Raw genomic sequence first — 22,247 nt, forward strand, 5'->3', positions numbered from 1 at the left:
TGTTATGGCTGAAATAGATCACTTTGTTACATGGTCAAATTTTAAAATCAATGCAGCGAAGTCTGAGGCCCTCGATGTCTCCCTCCCCAAATCCATATAGGATTCCATCCAGTCCAACTTTCCCTTTGCCTGGCCCTCACAGGGTATCAAATACTTAGGAATTCCTATTCATAGAGACCTCTCCCATCTATGTTATCTTAATTTTGGGCCCTTTATTGAACAGCTCCATACAGACCACGGTTGGCAAGTTAGAACTGTAAGATTCACTACGTGAACCACTGGTGTTTTGTGGAAAAGCACATGTACACTGTGTTCCAAATTATTATGCAAAAAGTGTTTAGGAGTGATAAGGGAAGAATTTGTTTGTTTGTCAGTTAAACTCATTGATGGTGATGTGTGTCAGGGCTCTTTATATCACTGTAAGCAATTGCAGACACCTGTGCTAATTAGTTTGGCAGGTGTGTCCAATGAAAGGCAAGACTACTTAAGAAGGCTGTCTCACATTATTAAGCAGCCTACATTTTCTGCCAAAATGGGAAAGAAAAAGGATGGGTCGGCTGCTGAGAAGCAACAAATTGTGGAGTGTTTAGGTCAAGGCATGACTACAATCAACATTGTGCGATGATCAGGATGAAGTGTCTTGGCAATCAAGAAGTATGTAGCTGATTCACAGTACACACGTGTGCGTGCTGATAAGGGCAAATTGAGGACTCTTTCCTACAGGCAATTACGTCAGGTTAAAAGAGCAACGGCAAAAAAGCCTTGTCATAGCAGCAGACAAGTTTTTGAAGCTGCTGGTGCCTCCAACGTCCCCCGAACAACAAGATGCAGGGTCCTTCAGAGGTTTGCAGCTGTGCATACGCCATCCTGTCGACCTCCTCTATCCACTTCACACAAGCAGAAACGGCTCCAGTGGGCCAAACATTACATGAAGACTGATTTCAAAACTGTTTTGTTCACGGATGAGTGCCGTGCAGCGCTCGATGGTCCAGATGGATGGAGTGGAGGATGGCTGGTTGATGGACACCCCACGCAAATACGGCTACAGCGCCAACAAGGAGGAGGTGGAGTAATGTTTTGGGCTGGAATCATGGGGAGAGAGATTGTCGGCCCCTTTAGGATCCCTGAAGGCGCTAAAGATGAACTCCATAATGTATGTGGATTTTCTCAAACAGCACTTCCTGCCATGGTTCAAGAAGAAGAACCGTGTATTTCACAGCAAGATCATTTTTTTGCATGATAATGCACCATCTCATGCTGCACATAAAACATCTGCATCTCTGGCTGATATGGGCATAAAAGGGGACAAACTTATGGTGTGACCCCCATGCTCCCCTGACCTCTACCACATTCAGAACCTCTGGAGCATCATCAAAAGGAGTGTCTATGATGGCGGGAGGCAGTTCACATCTAAGCAACAGCTCTGGGAGGGTATTCTGTCCTCATGCAAAACAATTGAAGCAGAAACCATCCAAAACCTGACAAATTCAATGGACGAGAGAGTTCAGAAGCTCCTTTCGAACAAGGGGTCCTATGTGAAAAATGTAACATCACCTAGAATAAAGTTTTGAGTTGAAAACTGTTTGATTTCAGTTTCTAATAACCTGCTAATGCTTATAATTTCAAAAATGACCATTTTTTTGGTCTTTATTAAAATGAAAAGGTTGATCGAAAAGTTTGGGGGATCTAAGAGTGTGGCAACCCAGTAGTCATGATTACTTCGAATTCTGACAATATGAGGGTCATGTTGCAGGTAGTGCAGCAAGAAGGCACTTATGTGTCTTGCGCATCTCGGAGCCCCAAAATTATTTTCCGGGCTAGATGCAGCTAAAAATTATTATTAATTTTAAATCTGGTGGAGCTTAGTATAGATGGCCTAATTAGATCAGTGCTGCACACTGCTACAAAGCCCAAATTATTTTCCAGCCAAGATACAGATAAACATGATTAGTAATTTGAAAGCTTAAAACGGTTGGTAGGGTGATTTTAACCAATCATCAAGCTTTTACTCTCCCCAGGATGACACAGGGGTAGAAAAGTCGTTTCGGATCCATGATTTGTTCATCTTTATGAACGTGAGTCTGTCTACATTATCAGTGGAGAGCCGCGTGCGCTTATCTGTCAGCACACCACCAGCAGCGCTGAACACACGTTCAGACAGAACGCTGGCTGCGGGGCATGACAAGATCTCCAAGGCGTAAGTGGCTAGCTCCGGCCATTTATCCAGATTGGAAGCCCAAAAAGAGCAAGGGTCCAGTGACACAGTCATGGCTTCAATGTTTACTTGGAGATACTCCTGTACCATCGTCTCTAGGCGTTGACTATGTGTCAGACTTCTTGTCTCCTGTGGCCTTGCAAAGGATGGGCTAAAAAAGTGGTGAAATGATTCCGCAAAATTGATGTTACCAGCAGATACTGTGGTTCTGTTACGGTTTGAGTGCTGAACACTTGACGGTCCCACGGTTGGCAAGTTGGAACTGTGAGATTCACTACGTGCACCACTGGTGTTTTGTGGAAAAGCACATGTAAGATTCTGCAACAGTCTCTGCTGATACTCCTGCATGCGTGCATCCCTTTCTATGGCAGGAATAATTTCTGCAAATTTACTTTTGTACCGGGGATCTAACAGTGTGGCAACCCAGTAGTCAGGATTATTTCTAATTCTCACAATTCGAGGGTCATGTTGCAGGTAGTGCAGCAAGAAGGCACTCATGTGTGTTGCGCATCCAGGAGCACCAAGTCCCTGTTGTGTTGGTGGCGAGGTAATAATCATGCTTCCTTCCTCTGTCCTCTCCCCCCAACCTCGCACAACAGAAATGTGATCAAGGTCTCCCTCATCTGATGAGTCTTCCATCAGTTCGTCCTCCACTTCTTCCTGTGCTCCTGCACCTTCCTCACTAGTTTGGCTGCTACCATGCGCCCTGGTAAAACCATCTCCCCCACCCTCACATGCCTGCCGCCTTGGTGCTGCCGACCGTCTGGACCTTGCAGATGTTAGCCCTTCCGCATACAACTCCTCCTCCTCTACTTCCTCCACCTCCTCTTGTGCCACCACCTGACTCCGAATTCTGTTTAACATGTGCTCCAGCATGTAAATCACCGGAATAGTCATGCTGATAATGGCATCGTCAGCACTAAACATCTTCGTCGCCATTTCAAAACTGTGCAGAAGGGTGCATAGGTCCCTGATCTGAGACCACTCCTCCAGCGTGATTTGCCCCACCTCTGGATCTCGTTGGCCCAGGCTATACGTCAGAACGTATTGCACCAGGGCTTGTCGGTGCTGCCACAGTCGCTGCAACATGTGCAGAGTTGAATTCCACCGGGTAGGCACATCGCATTTTAGCCGGTGAAGTGGCAGGCCCAACGACTTCTGTAGAGATGTAAGTCGCTGAGCTGCGGGATGCGAACGGCGGAAGTGAGCACACAGCGACCGTGCCCTCTGCAGAAGGCCATCTAGTCTGGGATAGTGGGCTAAAAATTGCTGGACAACCAGGTTCAACACGTGAGCCATACAAGGCACGTGTGTGACATTGCCCCGGCGAAGGGCCGCACCCAGGTTTGCAGCATTGTCGCACACGGCCTTCCCTGGTTTCAGGTCCAGTGGAGATGACCATTCATGAAATTGGTTCTCCAGAGCTGACCACAACTCCTCAGCTGTGTGACTCACATTTCCTTGACATTTCAAAGTAAAAACCGCCTGATGACGTTGAGCCCTACTGCCAGCATAGTAAGCAGGTGTGCAGGATCCCTTCTGCGCAGTTAGACAGCTTGTGGCATGACCAGACAGGCTTTGGGTGCAGGTGGAAGACCGAGAGGAGGTTGAGGAGGCAGAAGCAGTGGAGGAACTTTGACATAAAGAGGATTGACCCACAACTCGTGGGGACGGCAAGACTTGGACAGCAGCCCCTTGTCCTGCTGTCACCATAGTTACCCAGTGCCCAGTCAGCGACATGTAACGCCCCTGTCCATGCCTACTCGTCCAAGTGTCTGTGGTGAAATGCACCCTGTCACACAGAGTTTCTCAAAGAAGCGGTGATGTTGTGTGCGACATGCTGGTGGAGCGCAGGCACACCTTTCTTTGAGAAGTAGTGCCGACTGGGCATCTGGTACTGGAGCACTGCGACGGACATAAGGTCTCGAAAATCCTCTGTGTCCACCAGGCGGAAAGGCAGCATTTCTGTAGCCAAGAGCCTGCAGATGGTGAAATTCAACCTCTTAGCTTTCTCATGGCTAGGAGGAAATGGTCTTTTACTTGTCCACATCTGAGGGACCGAGGGCTGGCTATTGTGCTTAGACGGGGTTGATAAGGGTGTCCCCGGCAAACTGCCGGTCTGTGAGGAAGATGCAGGCGGACATGTTAGGTTGCCTTGATCCAAAGGTGGTGCTATCGATGTCAGACAGCGCTCAACACCAGCTGGTGTTACCACCTCCAAAGAAAATGATGACCTGCCAATCACGCTGGCTGTTGCGGGTAAAGAGGTGGCAGGTCTGCGCCCCAAAACAGGTGTGACTGCTGTCCCCCCAGTCACAGAGGATGAAGAGGCCGCGGATGCACAAGATATGGCAGACGGTGGTTGGCCCGGCCGGCTAGGTCGCATTGTAGCACACTGAGCTTCCCACTGCAACTTATGCTTCATGTCCATGTGCCGGTTCATGCATGAAGTACTCAAACTATGTATTTTTTGGCCTCTACTTAGCTTTTGCTGACAAATGTTACAGATAACACGAGTTGGGTCATCTTTATCGATCTGAAAAAATGCCCAGGCTATGCAAGGCTTAGCACCCATGCGACCTGAAGAGCCACCACGACTTGTGGTGAGAGGCAGAGTTGTGTTTGAGGATGCAGTTGTTGACGTGCTTCCAGTACTACGTCTCTGTCCAGGAAGGCGCAACCTGACCTCGTCGTCACTAGCATCTTCCTCCACCTCCTCTGCTGACCTCATCTCTTGGCTGACTGTGGGTTGACAGTAAGTGGGATCTCCAACCTCATCATCATCACCCTGTGCGTTATCACACCCGTCGTCCTCAGAGCCAACCTGTTCCTGCCCTGACAAAAAACTAAAGTTGTCGCTCCAATCAGGTATTTGAGTCTCATCATCGTCTTCCTCATTGTCTCCAGCAACAGGAGTTACAGTTTGGGAATGAGGGTCTACATTATGGTCAGAACCTTCTGCGTCTGGTCCTGGATCCGACTCATAAAGATTCTGGGCATCAGTGCAGATCATTTCCTCTTCTGGATTCACAGAAGCGCTGGAGTCGACCTCTGATTCCCAGGCTATAGTATGAGTAAACAGCTCTGCAGACTCAACCATCTGTTCTACCTCATACTCAGACGGGCAGCTGGAGATTTGGGAGCTGTGAGGAAGCAAGTGCGATTGGGGTGACACCTTTGAGGACTAGAGTATTTGTGATGTTGAAGTTGATGTGGAGGAGAGCCCACTTAAAGGAGCACTTGATATCCGTTGAACAAATAAAGTAGCACACTGTAACACTGAGTATATAGATGTGAAATATGAAATATGAATAGCATAACTGCTGTAAAAAATAGAAATAAATGAAAAATTTTTGAAAAATTTTTTTAGCGCATGAAATATGAAGTATGGAAAATGAATAGCATTACTGCTGTAAATAAATGAGAAATCTTAGCGCATAAATTGGCCAATTCATGTGTACCTGACAGCCGCGGTAAGGCGTTTCTCGATGTCAGGACCTACCAATGTGAATACCTCTCTAAGAGACCTCCGTCTGCTTATGTGTGGGAAAGACAGATCCTGATGCATTTAAAACCACCTGCGGCATGGGGGTGGGGGTGGAGTGCTCAGTCAACGCTAAATCTAGTAACAAAGAGAATGACGGCACTTCCACTACAAAAACTAGGTGTGAACAGGTGCTTACTAAGAGCAGCTACCTCCATGTATAATGAACAAATAAAGTAGCACACTGTAACACTGAGTATATAGATGTGAAATATGAAATATGAATAGCATAACTGCTGTAAAAAATAGAAATAAATGAAAAATTTTTGAAAAATTTTTTTAGCGCATGAAATATGAAGTATGGAAAATGAATAGCATTACTGCTGTAAATAAATGAGAAATCTTAGCGCATAAATTGGCCAATTCATGTGTACCTGATAGCCGCGGTAAGGCGTTTCTCGATGTCAGGACCTACCAATGTGAATACCTCTCTAAGAGACCTCCGTCTGCTTATGTGTGGGAAAGACAGATCCTGATGCATTTAAAACCACCTGCGGCATGGGGGTGGGGGTGCAGTGCTCAGTCAACGCTAAATCTAGTAACAAAGAGAATGACGGCACTTCCACTACAAAAACTAGGTGTGAACAGGTGCTTACTAAGAGCAGCTACCTCCATGTATAATGAACAAATAAAGTAGCACACTGTAACACTGAGTATATAGATGTGAAATATGAAATATGAATAGCATAACTGCTGTAAAAAATAGAAATAAATGAAAAATTTTTGAAAATTTTTTTTAGCGCATGAAATATGAAGTATGGAAAATGAATAGCATTACTGCTGTAAATAAATGAGAAATCTTAGCGCATAAATTGGCCAATTCATGTGTACCTGACAGCCGCGGTAAGGCGTTTCTCGATGTCAGGACCTACCAATGTGAATACCTCTCTAAGAGACCTCCGTCTGCTTATGTGTGGGAAAGACAGATCACATTGGTAGGTCCTGACTTCATATTTCATGCGCTAAAAAAAATTTTCAAAAATTTTCCACCCCCACCCCCATGCCGCAGGTGGTTTTAAATGCATCAGGATCTGTCTTTCCCACACATAAGCAGAGGGAGGTCTCTTAGAGAGGTATTCACATTGGTAGGTCCTGACATCGAGAAACGTCTTACCGCGGCTGTCAGGTACACATGAATTGGCCAATTTATGCGCTAAGATTTCTCATTTATTTACACCAGTAATGCTATTCATTTTCCATACTTCATATTTCATGCGCTAAAAAAAATTTTCAAAATTTTTTCATTTATTTCTATTTTTTACAGCAGTTATGCTATTCATATTTCATATTTCACATCTATATACTCAGTGTTACAGTGTGCTACTTTATTTGTTCATTATACATGGAGGTAGCTGCTCTTAGTAAGCACCTGTTCACATCTAGTTTTTGTAGTGGAAGTGCCGTCATTCTCTTTGTTACTAGATTTAGCGTTGACTGAGCACTCCACCCCCACCCCCATGCCGCAGGTGGTTTTAAATGCATCAGGATCTGTCTTTCCCACACATAAGCAGACGGAGGTCTCTTAGAGAGGTATTCACATTGGTAGGTCCTGACATCGAGAAACGCCTTACCGCGGCTGTCAGGTACACATGAATTGGCCAATTTATGCGCTAAGATTTCTCATTTATTTACAGCAGTAATGCTATTCATTTTCCATACTTCATATTTCATGCGCTAAAAAAAATTTTCAAAAATTTTTCATTTATTTCTATTTTTTACAGCAGTTATGCTATTCATATTTCATATTTCACATCTATATACTCAGTGTTACAGTGTGCTACTTTATTTCTTCATTATACATGGAGGTAGCTGCTCTTAGTAAGCACCTGTTCACACCTAGTTTTTGTAGTGGAAGTGCCGTCATTCTCTTTGTTACTAGATTTAGCGTTGACTGAGCACTCCACCCCCACCCCCATGCCGCAGGTGGTTTTAAATGCATCAGGATCTGTCTTTCCCACACATAAGCAGACGGAGGTCTCTTAGAGAGGTATTCACATTGGTAGGTCCTGACATCGAGAAACGCCTTACCGCGGCTGTCAGGTACACATGAATTGGCCAATTTATGCGCTAAGATTTCTCATTTATTTACACCAGTAATGCTATTCATTTTCCATACTTCATATTTCATGCGCTAAAAAAAATTTTCTAAATTTTTTCATTTATTTCTATTTTTTACAGCAGTTATGCTATTCATATTTCATATTTCACATCTATATACTCAGTGTTACAGTGTGCTACTTTATTTGTTCATTATACATGGAGGTAGCTGCTCTTAGTAAGCACCTGTTCACATCTAGTTTTTGTAGTGGAAGTGCCGTCATTCTCTTTGTTACTAGATTTAGCGTTGACTGAGCACTCCACCCCCACCCCCATGCCGCAGGTGGTTTTAAATGCATCAGGATCTGTCTTTCCCACACATAAGCAGACGGAGGTCTCTTAGAGAGGTATTCACATTGGTAGGTCCTGACATCGAGAAACGCCTTACCGCGGCTGTCAGGTACACATGAATTGGCCAATTTATGCGCTAAGATTTCTCATTTATTTACAGCAGTAATGCTATTCATTTTCCATACTTCATATTTCATGCGCTAAAAAAATTTTTCAAAAATTTTTCATTTATTTCTATTTTTTACAGCAGTTATGCTATTCATATTTAATATTTCACATCTATATACTCAGTGTTACAGTGTGCTACTTTATTTGTTCATTATACATGGAGGTAGCTGCTCTTAGTAAGCACCTGTTCACACCTAGTTTTTGTAGTGGAAGTGCCGTCATTCTCTTTGTTACTAGATTTAGCGTTGACTGAGCACTGCACCCCCACCCCCATGCCGCAGGTGGTTTTAAATGCATCAGGATCTGTCTTTCCCACACATAAGCAGACGGAGGTCTCTTAGAGAGGTATTCACATTGGTAGGTCCTGACATCGAGAAACGCCTTACCGCGGCTGTCAGGTACACATGAATTGGCCAATTTATGCGCTAAGATTTCTCATTTATTTACAACAGTAATGCTATTCATTTTCCATACTTCATATTTCATGCGCTAAAAATTTTTTTCAAAAATTTTTCATTTATTTCTATTTTTTACAGCAGTTATGCTATTCATATTTCATATTTCACATCTATATACTCAGTGTTACAGTGTGCTACTTTATTTGTTCATTATACATGGAGGTAGCTGCTCTTAGTAAGCACCTGTTCACACCTAGTTTTTGTAGTGGAAGTGCCGTCATTCTCTTTGTTACTTGATATCCGTTAAAGCACCTGCTGTTTTTGTGCCTCATCTGGAATTTGTAGCGATTGGCGTGGCCGTAAGAAAGGGATCTTATCACATTGTCCGCTAAAAGAAGTAGACATTTTAGTTTGGCTGGAAGATGGTCTTTCTTCTGCAGATGTTACTGTTGCTTTAACACCTACCCCACGGACACAACCTTTTTTCCCCTTCCCAACACGCCTATTCCCCTTTCCACCAGCAGCAGGCCTTTTTCCACTCATTTTGGTGGTTAACTAATTCACAACTCTGGAGTTGTTTGCACAAAAAAACAATGGATGGGAACCGAGCAGAGCTGAGTGGCCAAACTGTGGTATTAGGCCAAAACTATTGGCTGGGTTGGATGCAGAAAAAAATTATATTCAATTTGCAACCTGATGGAGGTCAGTATAGATGGACTAATAGAACAAGTCCCACACACAGCTAGAAGCCCAAATATTTTTTCAGAGGTAGATGCAGAAAAAAAATATATTCAGTTTGCAACCTGATGGAGGTCAGTATAGATGGACTAATAGAGAAAGTCCCACACACAGCTAGAAGGCCAAATATTTTTTCAGAGGTAGATGCAGATAAAAATTATTTTTAATTTGCAGCCTGATGGAGGTCAGTATAGATGGACTAATAGAACAAGTCCCACACACAGCTAGAAGCCCAAATATTTTTTCAGAGGTAGATGCAGAAAAAAATTATATTCAGTTTGCAACCTGATGGAGGTCTGTATAGATGGATTAATAGAACAAGTCCCACACACAGCTAGAAGCACAATATTTTTTCAGAGGTAGATGCAGAAAAAATATATATTCAGTTTGCAACCTGATGGAGGTCAGTATAGATGGACTAATAGAGAAAGTCCCACACACTGCTAGAAGGCCAAATATTTTTTCAGAGCTAGATGCAGACAAAAAATTATTTTGAATTTGCAACCTGATGGAGGTCAGTATAGATGGACTAATAGAGAAAGTCCCACACACTGCTAGAAGGCCAAATATTTTTTCAGAGCTAGATGCAGATATAAATTATTTTTAATTTGCAACCTGATGGAGGTCAGTATAGATGGACTAATAGAGAAAGTCCCACACACTGCTAGAAGGCCAAATATTTTTTCAGAGGTAGATGCAGAAAAAAATTATATTCAGTTTGCAACCTGATGGAGGTCTGTATAGATGGATTAATAGAACAAGTCCCACACACAGCTAGAAGCCCAATATTTTTTCAGAGGTAGATGCAGAAAAAAAATATATTCAGTTTGCAACCTGATGGAGGTCAGTATAGATGGACTAATAGAGAAAGTCCCACACACTGCTAGAAGGCCAAATATTTTTTCAGAGCTAGATGCAGACAAAAAATTATTTTTAATTTGCAACCTGATGGAGGTCAGTATAGATGGACTAATAGAGAAAGTCCCACACACTGCTAGAAGGCCAAATATTTTTTCAGAGCTAGATGCAGAAAAAAATTATATTCAGTTTGCAACCTGATGGAGGTCAGTATAGATGGACTAATAGAACAAGTCCCACACACAGCTAGAAGGCCAAATATTTTTTCAGAGGTAGATGCAGAAAAAATTATATTCAGTTTGCAACCTGATGGAGGTCTGTATAGATGGATTAATAGAACAAGTCCCACACACAGCTAGAAGCACAATATTTTTTCAGAGGTAGATGCAGAAAAAATATATATTCAGTTTGCAACCTGATGGAGGTCAGTATAGATGGACTAATAGAGAAAGTCCCACACACTGCTAGAAGGCCAAATATTTTTTCAGAGCTAGATGCAGACAAAAAATTATTTTTAATTTGCAACCTGATGGAGGTCAGTATAGATGGACTAATAGAGAAAGTCCCACACACTGCTAGAAGGCCAAATATTTTTTCAGAGCTAGATGCAGAAAAAAATTATATTCAGTTTGCAACCTGATGGAGGTCAGTATAGATGGACTAATAGAACAAGTCCCACACACTGCTAGAAGCCCAAATATTTTTTCAGAGCTAGATGCAGAAAAAAATTATATTTAATTTGCAACCTGATGGAGGTCAGTATAGATGGACTAATAGAATGATGCTATGCCCAAAAGATTTTACTTCACTAGGTGCAGTAAAAAAATTGGTATTCTATACACAGGTGGTATATCTTGCAACACAGATAGGCTACTCCACTGACTAACACACTCTGCAATAGGCCAAAAAGGATTAGCTTTGCTAGATTCAGACAAATGCTGTGAAAAAAACTTGCACAGCACTGGCACAGACTTGCCTGGCAAAAACTGATAGGAACTGATGTAACCTAGTCCTGAAAAGGACTGCAATTACAATTAGTCTTTACTCCCAAGCTATCTGTAGATTTGTGCGAAAATTGGCTTGAAATTAACAAGGTATAGCGCACACAGCAACAGCGGTGCCGTCTAACACGCAGCTGCAGCATTGAGAAAATGGTGGCGACGGGGAAAATGGCTTGGTCTTATAGGGCAAGGACATGTGACATACACTGCCAATGACACATGCCCTTGCTTGTGTGAAAAAAAGCACTTCGCTCCGTGTGTGCGCTGCTGATAGGCTGACAGATTGCACCTCCCCACTGTAAATGTGGGAAAGAGAAAAAAAAATGGAGATCTTCATTATTCCTGTAGAGATCCATCCCCTGCCCCTCTCCCCACCCCGCTGTACACTCAAACTGCGTATTAACATTAATTTTCATCATTACTGAGAAAAAATAAGGTTATGATTTTGGTGCACGAACAGTTATTGAACATAACCTCGAACAGCCGAATTTTTCTCAAATCGTTCGTGTTCGCCGAACGGCTCGAACACCGCCCAAAACAGCTCGAATTTGAGATTGGCGAACAGTTCGAGTCGAACAACGCTCATCTCTACCTGTAAGCTACTGGATGTCGCCCTGGATTTCTCCTCCGCCTACCATCCACAGTCCAATGGCCAAGTGGAGCGAATCAACCAAATCCTTACCAGCTACCCCCGGCACTTTGTTAACGCTCACCATACCGACTGGGTGGAGCTCCTACCTTGGGCCGAATTCTCCTACAACAACCATGAGAGCGAATCCACTTCAAAATCCCCGTTCTTCGTGGTCTACGGTCAACTTCCTCGGATTCCGTTTCCCATCTCCGCCTCGGTGGACAACCCTGCCGCGGAGGCTCTTGTCAGCGAATTCTCCACCATTTGGGAGAATACCAGGTCCGCACTTCTTCAGTCCTCCGAGCGATGAAGAAACATGCTGACAAGAGACGTCTGGAGCCGCCTCAATTCTGCCCGGGAGATAAAGTCTGGCTCTCTTCCAAACATGTCCGACTCAAAATACCCTCCTATAAGTTGGGTCCTCGGTTCATCGGTCCATTCGAAATTCTCAAACAGATCAATCCAGTGGCCTACAAGTTAAAACTCCCGGCCACCTTACGGATTCCCAACTCCTTCCATGTATCTCTCCTCAAACCAGTTGTGTTTAACTCTTTTTCCAACAATCCAGGTACTCCTCCTGCTCCGGTTTCCGCTGAGGACATTTTTGAGGTAGAGAACATTCTGGCCACTAAGAGGGTAAGAGGAAAGACCCTTTTTCTTGTGGATTGGAAGGGGTTTGGCCCAGAGGAGAGAACTTGGGAACCCAGGGAGAACATTCATGCCCCACTTCTCCTTGAAAAATTCCTTTCTGGCCTAAAAAAGAGGGGGCGTAAAGGGGAGGGTACTGTAGCATCGGCGTCTCTGCCTCCTGCCAGGCAGAGACGCCGTCCCTCTCACCTCCTCTCTCCCCGCGCTCCCCTTCTCATCCTGCTGTCGGCGCGCGCAGTCCTGTAGCATCGGCGTCTCTGCCTCCTGCCAGGCAGAGACGCCGTCCCTCTCACCTCCTCTCTCCCCGCGCTCCCGGCTCTCCTTCTCTTCCTGCGCCATCCTAAGTAGGCCCCGGCCAATAGCCAAGGGTCCTCCCATATATAGGGCACCTCCTCCAAAATGGAGGTGCCCGAGCAAAGTTGTTGCACAGTTACTTATCTCTGCTTCAGCCCTCAGGTTCCACTGCTAGCCTGACTCCTCGTCCTGCCTGCCAGCCTGTTATCTGCCCGTTACCTGCCGAGTCTGCCAGCCTGCTCACCTGTTACCTGCCTGTTACCTGCCTTGTCTGTCAGCCTGCTCACCTGGGAGCACCCGCCTGTTACCTGCCGTGTCCGTCAGCCCGCTCACCTGGGAGCGCTCACCTGTTACCTGCCGTGTCTGTCAGCCCGCTCACCTGGGAGCACTCGCCTGTTACCTGCCTGTTACCAGACCGTCCATCTAGAGACTTCTGCCTGTTACTTGCCGTGACCACCTGACAGCCTACCCGGAGGCTCCCGCCTGTCACCTGCCGTGCCTACCAGTCCATCCTCCAGTACCACTCGTCAGCCTGCCTGCTGTGTCATCTGCTATACCGGTCAGTCCCTGCCTTCTGACCCGTGGGAGTCACCTGCTCTCTTACAAGGTCGTCCCCAGAGTAGCACCTGGTCCCTCTGCTCGGTCCCTCCCTGGTCATGGAGTCGTTAGCCGCCGTACGACCAGGGTCGGTCCGGGTTGATACTTAGTCACGCCCCTCTGGGTCCCTCCTTGCACCACAGCACAGAGGTTCCACCACCCGGACCCGTAACACCCAGCCTGTGAATAGCATTTAAAAGAGACTGATATTTACTACATCCAGCAATACTGAAGTATTGCTGAATACAGTATAGGCAATCAGACAATCACAGGTTCAAACATATACATACACAATGTGTCAGCACACTGTGACTAATGAATACCCTAAAAAGTAAAAAAAATGTAAAAAAAATAATAAAAAACATAAAAATAAAAATCAAAAGGTATTACAAAATATGGCATTACCGTGTCCAGAAAGTTCAATTTATGAAAATGTAAAATTAATTACGGTAACCCAAATGGTAAACACCCTAAACAGAAAAAAGTTCAAAACCACAAAATTGCGTTTTTTTGGTCCATGGAATACTGTAAAAAAATGAAATAAGAAGCGATCAAAATGGTATCAATAAAAACCCCTGCTCACCCTGCAAAATACAAGTCTCACACAGCTCCATAGACCAAGAACTAAAATCGTCATGGGTCTTGGAAAACGGCGACAAAATTTTTCTTACAAATTTTTATTTTCATCGCTAAAGTAATTTAAAATAACTGGACAAGTTTGAAGTATCCGTAATCGTACTGACCTCAAAAATCCTGATGCCTGTTCATTTTTACTGCAAAATGAATGTGATTAAAACTAAACAAATGTCAGAATTGCTTTTTTTGTCTATTTTGTAAATTCACCTCATTTATAATATTTTTTTGTTTTCCAGTACATTGTGTGGTAAAATGAATGGTGTCATTCAAAAGTACAACCAATCCTCCACGAAAAACAAGCTCTCATATGTCTATGTGGACGGAACAATAAAAAAGTTATAACTTTTGGAAGAGAGAGAAAAAAATAAAATGCAAAATGAAAATTGACCATGGCGGAAAGGGGTTAAAAATTCACATTAAAATGTCTGTATACTCCTTTCTGAAAAACAGACTACACCCACTTATACTAATTGACAAGCTGCCAGTCTCCCTCCAACTGTCTGCAGAGGAGACCTTGATTGGATTCCTCACAATGGCTGCTCTCCTACTTGCTTCCTCAGCTTCTCTAGGGTGACTCTCTGTATAATGCTTCCTCCCCTTCAGTGCTAGGCCTAGAACTAGGTCATGTAGTTTAACCATGTGATATTATTTCCATATATGGAAGGCAGAGCTGCTTCACTAAAGCAGCACTCCAGTGTATATATTTTTTTATTAAATGTGTATTTATTTATTTATATTACTCATTTATATAGCGCCACTAATTCCACAGCGCTTTACAGACATTATGGGCACTGTCCCCATTGGGGCTCACAATCCTAGATTTCCTATCAGTATGTCTTTGGAGTGTGGGAGGAAACTGGAGAACCCAGAGGAAACCGACGCAAACACGGGGAGAACATACAGTTGTTGTCCTTGGTGGGATTTGAACCCAGGACCCCAGCGCTGCATGCATCTAATGTAGTGTCAGTATGTTAGTATACTCATCTACTGTTACTTTCCTGGAGATTCAGCGCCGTTCTGCTTCTCTTCTCACCGAAATTGCAACTAGCCAGCTTCCTCTATATATGAGCCGGAAGTCTCTTTTACACTTTAAACCTATAGAGCTTTGTTCTGACGCTCCATAGACTTAACATTGTAAAAGACACTTACCGGTTACTAGACTTACATTGTAAAAGACACTTACCGGTCACGCAGAGCAGTGTGACCTGAAGAGTCTGCAGAGCTGTGATGTCACTCAGAAGAGGAGCAGAACGGCACTGGATCATAAGATTGCATGTTCAAGTTCTTTTTTGGGATTAATAAATGTAAAAAAGTGTTAAAAAAAAAGTTAAATCACCCTGCTAAAAATCCCAATTTATCCAATAAAAAATGATAAGTTTTAATCTAGAAAATATAAACGTCCTTTAACCCCTTTGCCCCAAAGCCTGTTTTCACCTTCCTGACCAGGCCAAATTTTACAATTGTGACCAGTGTCACTTTATGTGGTAATAACTCTGGAATGTTTCAATGTATCCCAGTGGTTCTGAGATTTTTTTTTTTTTCATGTTATATTTCATCATGTTATTGGTAAATTTAAGCTGATATATTTTACGTTTATTTATGAAAATAAGAATTTTGGCAAAAATTTTAAAAATTCCCAATTTTCAAACTATGAATTTTTATGCCTTTAAACAAGAGAGTTATATCATACAATTAGTTAATAATTAACATTTCCCACATGTCCACTTTACATCTGCATCATTTTTTAAACATACCGTATTTTTCGGACTATAAGACACTTTTTTCCTCCAAAATTTTGGAAGAAAGTGGGGGTGCGTTTTATAGTCATGATGTACGGTCCAGCTGTGGATGGAAGGGAGTGGGTGAGCGGCAGAGGAGCGGGTCACAGGAGGCAGAATCCGCCTGCTGCAGCTAACACTGTGCCCCTTGTTAAAGAAAATTAATATTCACTGCTACCCACGCCCATAAGCGTGGGGAGTAATGAATATTTATTCTCTTTAACAGCTGGCACACATGATTGCCGAGCCGCTGCCGGAGCCGGCGGCTGCGGCTGACACTTTGCGTACTATTAAGGAGAATGAATATTCACTGCTCCCCACTTCCATAGTCCCGGGCATGAGGAGCAGCTGACCTCAGCATGTGAGGGCGCATGACAGTGACGTCATGCGCTGCTCACAAGCTGAGATCAACAGCTGGCATCAGAAAAGGACACAGCGCTGGAGCAGAAGGAAGATGAGAAGAATCCTTTTTTTTTTTATGTGTGAAGAGTGATGGGGATGGGAGTGCCATGCATACCAGGATGGGGATGACGGGACCATGCATACCAAGATGGGGATGGGGGTGTCATGCATACCAGGATGAATATGGGGGTGCCATGCATACCAGGATGGGGATAGGGGTGCCATGCATACCAGGATGGGGGACCATGTATACCAGAATAGGGTTGGGGGCCATGTATAACAGGAAGGGGGAGCCATAAATACCAGGATGGGGAACCATGTATACCTGTCACGAGTGTGTCAGAGGTGACAGACAGTCGTCCTGCAGTTGGTTGCAGGAGATCTCTACGTTTGGCATTACAGACATCTTCTTGGAAGCTGGAACCTAGGTTTATTGGTCCCTATAAAATAACCGCTGTGATTAACTCAGCAGCGTTTCATCTTGAACTTCCTCAGGCCCTTAAGGTCCACAATGTGTTCCACAGGTCCTTACTCAAAAAGTATGTGGAACCTCTTAAGCCCTCACCTCTACCACCGCCCCCAGTAATGGTTGATGGTAATCTGGAGTTCCAGATTTTGAGGATTGTAGATTCTCGTCTCCAACGTCGTTCTCTACAATACTTGGTGCACTAGAAAGGCTATGGTCCAGAGGAAAGGATGTGGGTTTCAGCGTCAGAGGTGAATGCTCCCAGATTGGTTCTCTCATTCCACACCTCTTATCCTGAGAAACCCGGTCCTGAGTGTTCGGAGGCCACTCGTAGAGGAGGGGGTACTGTCACAGGTGTGTCAGAGGTGACAGACAGTCACCCTTCAGTTGGTTGCAGGAGATCTCTACATTTGGCATTACAGACATCTTCTTAAAGGCTGTCTCTAGGACCCAGCGGCTACCTCCCTCTGGCTAATTAACACCCTGCCTGGGTGTATAAATACCTGCTGTGTTTCAGAGGGCGTTGCCGGCGATATTCATTACTACTTGAGAAAGCTTTAGCAAGAGAAGTACTTTGTCCTCTCTGGAGCTTGAGGACGTGTGCGCATTTGTCTGGAGTTCGTCTAAAGCTAAGCAATTTCCCCCTGTTTATCCACCCCTGTTGTCTATAGTGTTTAGTGGAGATCGACTAGTGTTCATCTCCTCCCTTCCCTAGCCTTAGCCATATGCCGGGGAAAGACAGGTCGAGGCACGCGTGCGGCAAATGGTGAAGAGCCAATACAGGGATGTTAGGGGAGACAGGGTGATGCTAGATCAACCTAGGAGGTCTCCACTTTCCCCCTTTCCCTAGAGTCTGGGCTCCCTTTCCCTCTTCCCTTTGTGTTGCACTAAGTCTTTCCCACACCTTGCGTGACATTACCAGGGTGGGATGTGGGTCATGTATAATAGGAAGGGGGGGGGCCATAAATACCAGGATGGGGATATTAATACAGAAGTGTGGAACATTACCCCTATAACAGTATCAGCAGCAGACCCCCTCCCCCATAACAGTGCATCATGATCACATTTTTGCTTCAATTTTTTTTCTATTTTCCTCCTCTAAAACCTAGGTGCGTCTTGTTGTCCGAAAAAATATGGTAATTTTTTTTTTAGAAACTGAGAAGGGTTAAAAGTTTATTAGCAATTTCTCATTTTCCCATCAAAATTTACAAAAACATTTTCTTAGGGACCATATCACATTTGAAGTGACTTTGACAGCATATCTGACAGAAAATACCCAATAGTGACATCATTATAAGAACTACACCTCTCAAAGTGCGTAAAACAACATTCAAGAAGTTGATTTATCCTTCAGGTGCTTCACTGAAGTAATGTGGAAGGAAAAAAATGAACATTTAAATTTTTCCCACATAAATGTTCCTTAAGCCCTAAATTTTTAATTTTCACAAGGATAACGGGAGAAAATGGACCATACAATTTGTTGTGCAATTTCTCCTGAGTACCCTATATATGGTGTAAAATTATTGTGTAAGCGCATGGCAGGGATTGGAGGGGAAGGAGCGCCATTGGACTTTTGGAAGGCAAAATTGGCTGCAATAGATAGAGGACGTCATGTTGCTATAGCAGAGCCCCTGATGTGCCTAAACAGTGGAGACCCTCTCACAAGTGACCTGATTTTGGAGACTACACTCATCAAGCGATTTATCCAATTTATCTATAGATGTGGTGAGCACTTTGAACCTACAGGTGGTTCACAGAATTTTATAATGTTGAGCCATGAAAATGAAAAAATAAATTTTTCCCACAAAAATGTTGCCTCAGACCCATATTTTTTATTTTTACAAGGGTAAAAGGAGAAAATAGATTGTACAATTTGTTGGGCTATTTCTCCTGAGTATGCCGATACCCCATATGTGGTGGAAAACTCTTGTTTGGGCACACAGCAGGGCTTGGAAGGGAAGGAGCGCCAATTGAATTCTGGAGTACAATTTTGGCTGGAATAGGTTGTGGATGCCATGTCATATTTGAAGAGTCCGTGACATACCCAAACAGCAGAAACTCCCACAAGTGACCCCATTTTGGAAACTACAGCTCTTGAAGAATTCATCTAGGGGTGTAGTGAGCATTTTTAACCTTGAGGCAATTCACAGAATCTTTTAACATTATGCCGAGTCAATGGAAATTGACCAATTTTTCTACTAAAATGTTGCTTTGTCCCCAAGTTTTCAATTTTCAAAAGGGATAATATGAAAAAATGAACAATACAATTTGTTACACAATTTCTCCTTAGTATGCCAATACTCCATATGTGGTCAAAACCTACTTTTGAGGCATAGGGCAAAGCTCAGAAGGGGAGCTCCATATTCTAGTTCAGATTTTGCTGGAATACTTTGAGGGTGCCATGTCACATTGGCAGAGACTCTGAGGTGATAGAATAGCAAAATCCCTCCATATGTGACCCCATTTTACAAACTATACCCCTCAATGAATTCATCTAGGGGTGCAGTGAGCATGTAGACACCACATGTGCCTCACAGAATTTTATACCATTGGGTGGTGAAGAAAGAATATTTACCATATTTTTCGGACTATAAGACGCACCCCAAATTTTGGAATGGAATATGGAAAAAAATATATTTTTATAAGATGGGGGTCCGTCTTATAGTCTTAATAGGTACAGTATCTTACCTGGGGGGCGGTGGAGCGAGGGTCACAGGACCGGTGTTCCAGCAGCAGGGAGTTGCGGTGGAGCAGATTGCAGGGCCCTTCGTTCTCTCCCTCAGGAACCTGGCGGCTGCAGGAAAAGAGATGGCTGGGGCCTGGTGCCTGGCTGGGGGCTGGTGCCTGGCTGGGCTCCTGGCTGAGGGCTGGGGTCCTGTCTGAGGCCCAGTGCATGGCTGGGGACCTGGGGCCTGGTTGGGGGCCGGGGCTGGTATATGGCGATCGGGGCCTACCTGAGGGCCGGGATCGGGGTCTGGCTGCATGCCGCCGAGGCCTGCCTGAGGACCGGGACCGGTGGTGGTGGTGGCGGCAGCAGCAAAGGAGGAGTAGGTGAGATGCTGCGGGTGTCTGGCTGGGGACCGGCGCAGGTTGCACTGAATGCGGGCAGTGTCTGGCTGTGGGCCAGTGATCTTCCTGAAGCGATGATCTACAGGAAAATGGCCTCCCGAGCTACAAGTCAGCGCATGCGCCGACTCAAGCAGCCATCCTGTGGATCACAGCTTCAGGAAGATGACCGTGCACAACGGAAACCTGTGCCGCTCACCGGCACCGGCCTCCAGCCAGACACCCGCAGCATTTCACCTCCTCCTTTGCTGCCACCACCGCCGCCACCGCCGGGTTTTTGAAAGAGGGGGATCCCGCGATCCTGCTCCACCACCACCGCAGGTACGCAAAGTACGGACCATAAGACGCACCCCCCATTTTCCTCCCACGTTTGGGGGAAAAAAGTGCATCTTATGGTCTGAAAAATACGGTATATTTTTACCATTAAAATGTTGTTTTAGCCCCAAGTTTTTAATTTTTATAAGGGATAACAGTAAAAATTGGACCTCTCAGTTTGTTGTGCAATTTCTCCTGAGTGCGCCAAACCCTACATGTGATCGGGAACTACTTTTCAGGCACAGTGGAATGCTCAGAAGGGAAGGAGCGCCATATTGTAGTGCAGATTTTACTGTTATGGTTTGCAGGTGCCATAACTCACTGGAAGAGGCCCTGACGTGCCAGAACAGCAGAAACACCCCCTCTCATAAGTGTTCCCATTTTACAAACTACATTTCTTAATGGATTAATTTAAGGATGCAGTGATCATATTGACACCACGGACGTGGTACAAAATTTTATACCATTGGACATTCAAAAAAAATAATGACTTTTTCACACAAAAATTTTCACAAGGGGAAATGGCTAAAAATGGCACCAAAATTTGTCGCACAATTTCTGCTGAACCAGGAAATACTCCATATGTGGCTGTAAAGTACTTCTTAGCCACACGGCGAGACTCGGGGAAACAAGGAGCGCTATTTGACTCTTGAAGAACAAATTATAGTAGAACAGTTTGGGGCTACATATACAGAGCCCCTAAGTGCCAGAAGAGCAGAATCCCCCGTTAAGCGACCCCATTTTGGAAATGACACTCCTCTGGCAATTTATCCACCGGGCTAGTGACAATTTTGACTTCATGGGTGTTTTCCAGAAACAAACAGCAGTTCCTGAGCGAAAATTGAAAAGCTGCCATTGTAGTGCCCTTACATTGTAGTGTCCATATATTGGAGTGCCTAGTACATTATACCCAGCTCGTGCTTCTGGAGACATGCACCCAAAAATTAGGTGAGCTCTCATGGCTACAAAAATGCCAAACATGTGTACGCTATATGTGGTTTAGGCACACTGTGGGGCTCATAAGGGAAAGGGTTATTTTGATTTGGGAGCGCAGAATTGACTGGATTTCTTTTAGGCGGCAAGATGCTTATCCAGAGCCTTTGTAATACCAGTAATGTGGAAGCCCCCTGTATTTCCATTGATGGATGACGGACCTGAGTGGGAACTTGATTTTTTTGTGGATTGAGTTGAAGCTTTTATTGGGAACATTTTACATAACATTTTGGATCACATTTATCCTGCACTCTACGCTGAGCACTTACATCGGGGTTTCCATCTAAATCTCCAGATGAAGTGATTCAGATGAAACCCCCGACGGATCCATTCACTATAATGAGGCAACAGAGATACTCAGGCCTCTGTTCAGTGGTGTCCTTTTCAGAGGTGCACAAAACCATTGAGGGTTCCATCTGAATCACGTATTTCAGAGATTTACACGGAAACGCTGGTGTAAGCGCTCAGCGTAGAGCACAGGATAAATGTGAGCCAAGCCATACTGTGAACTTTGGGAGGCAGAATAAGAACAGCAGGTGAAAATTTGGTTTTATTTATTTTTACGCCATTCACCATGCGGTATAAGTGATAAGAAGACTTTATTCTTCAATACAATTACAGCGATAGCAGATTTTTATAGTTTTCTTTTTTGCATTACCAAATTCTGAGAGTTATATTTTTTCTATATTTGTGTAGACAGTCATTTGAGGGCTTGTTTTTTTGCGGGACGAGCTGACATTTTTATTGGTACCATTTCCAGGGATCGCTTTCTATTCCAATTTTTGGGAGGCAGAATGAACAAAAAACAGCAGTTTAGGAATTGTTTTTATGCCATTCACCATGTGGTAAAAGTCACAAGACAGCTTTATTGTTCAGGTCAGTACGATTACAGCAATGCCAGATTTATATCATTTTTATACAATTTATATAATGTTTTGCCGCTTTTTACACAATAAAAACTATTTTATAGAAAAAAGAAAAAAATTATTGTTTTTGCATCTCTTTATTCTGAGAGCTATAGCTTTTTTATTCTTCCGCTGATAGAGCTGTATGGCAGCTTGTTTTTTGTGGGACAAGATGACGTTTCAGCAATACCATTTTTATTTACATT

This window comes from Phyllobates terribilis, unplaced genomic scaffold, assembly GCF_046119375.1.
Source record: "Phyllobates terribilis strain yellow unplaced genomic scaffold, ASM4611937v1 Scaffold_5__5_contigs__length_657084704, whole genome shotgun sequence".
In the NCBI taxonomy this organism is placed as follows: domain Eukaryota; kingdom Metazoa; phylum Chordata; class Amphibia; order Anura; family Dendrobatidae; genus Phyllobates; species Phyllobates terribilis.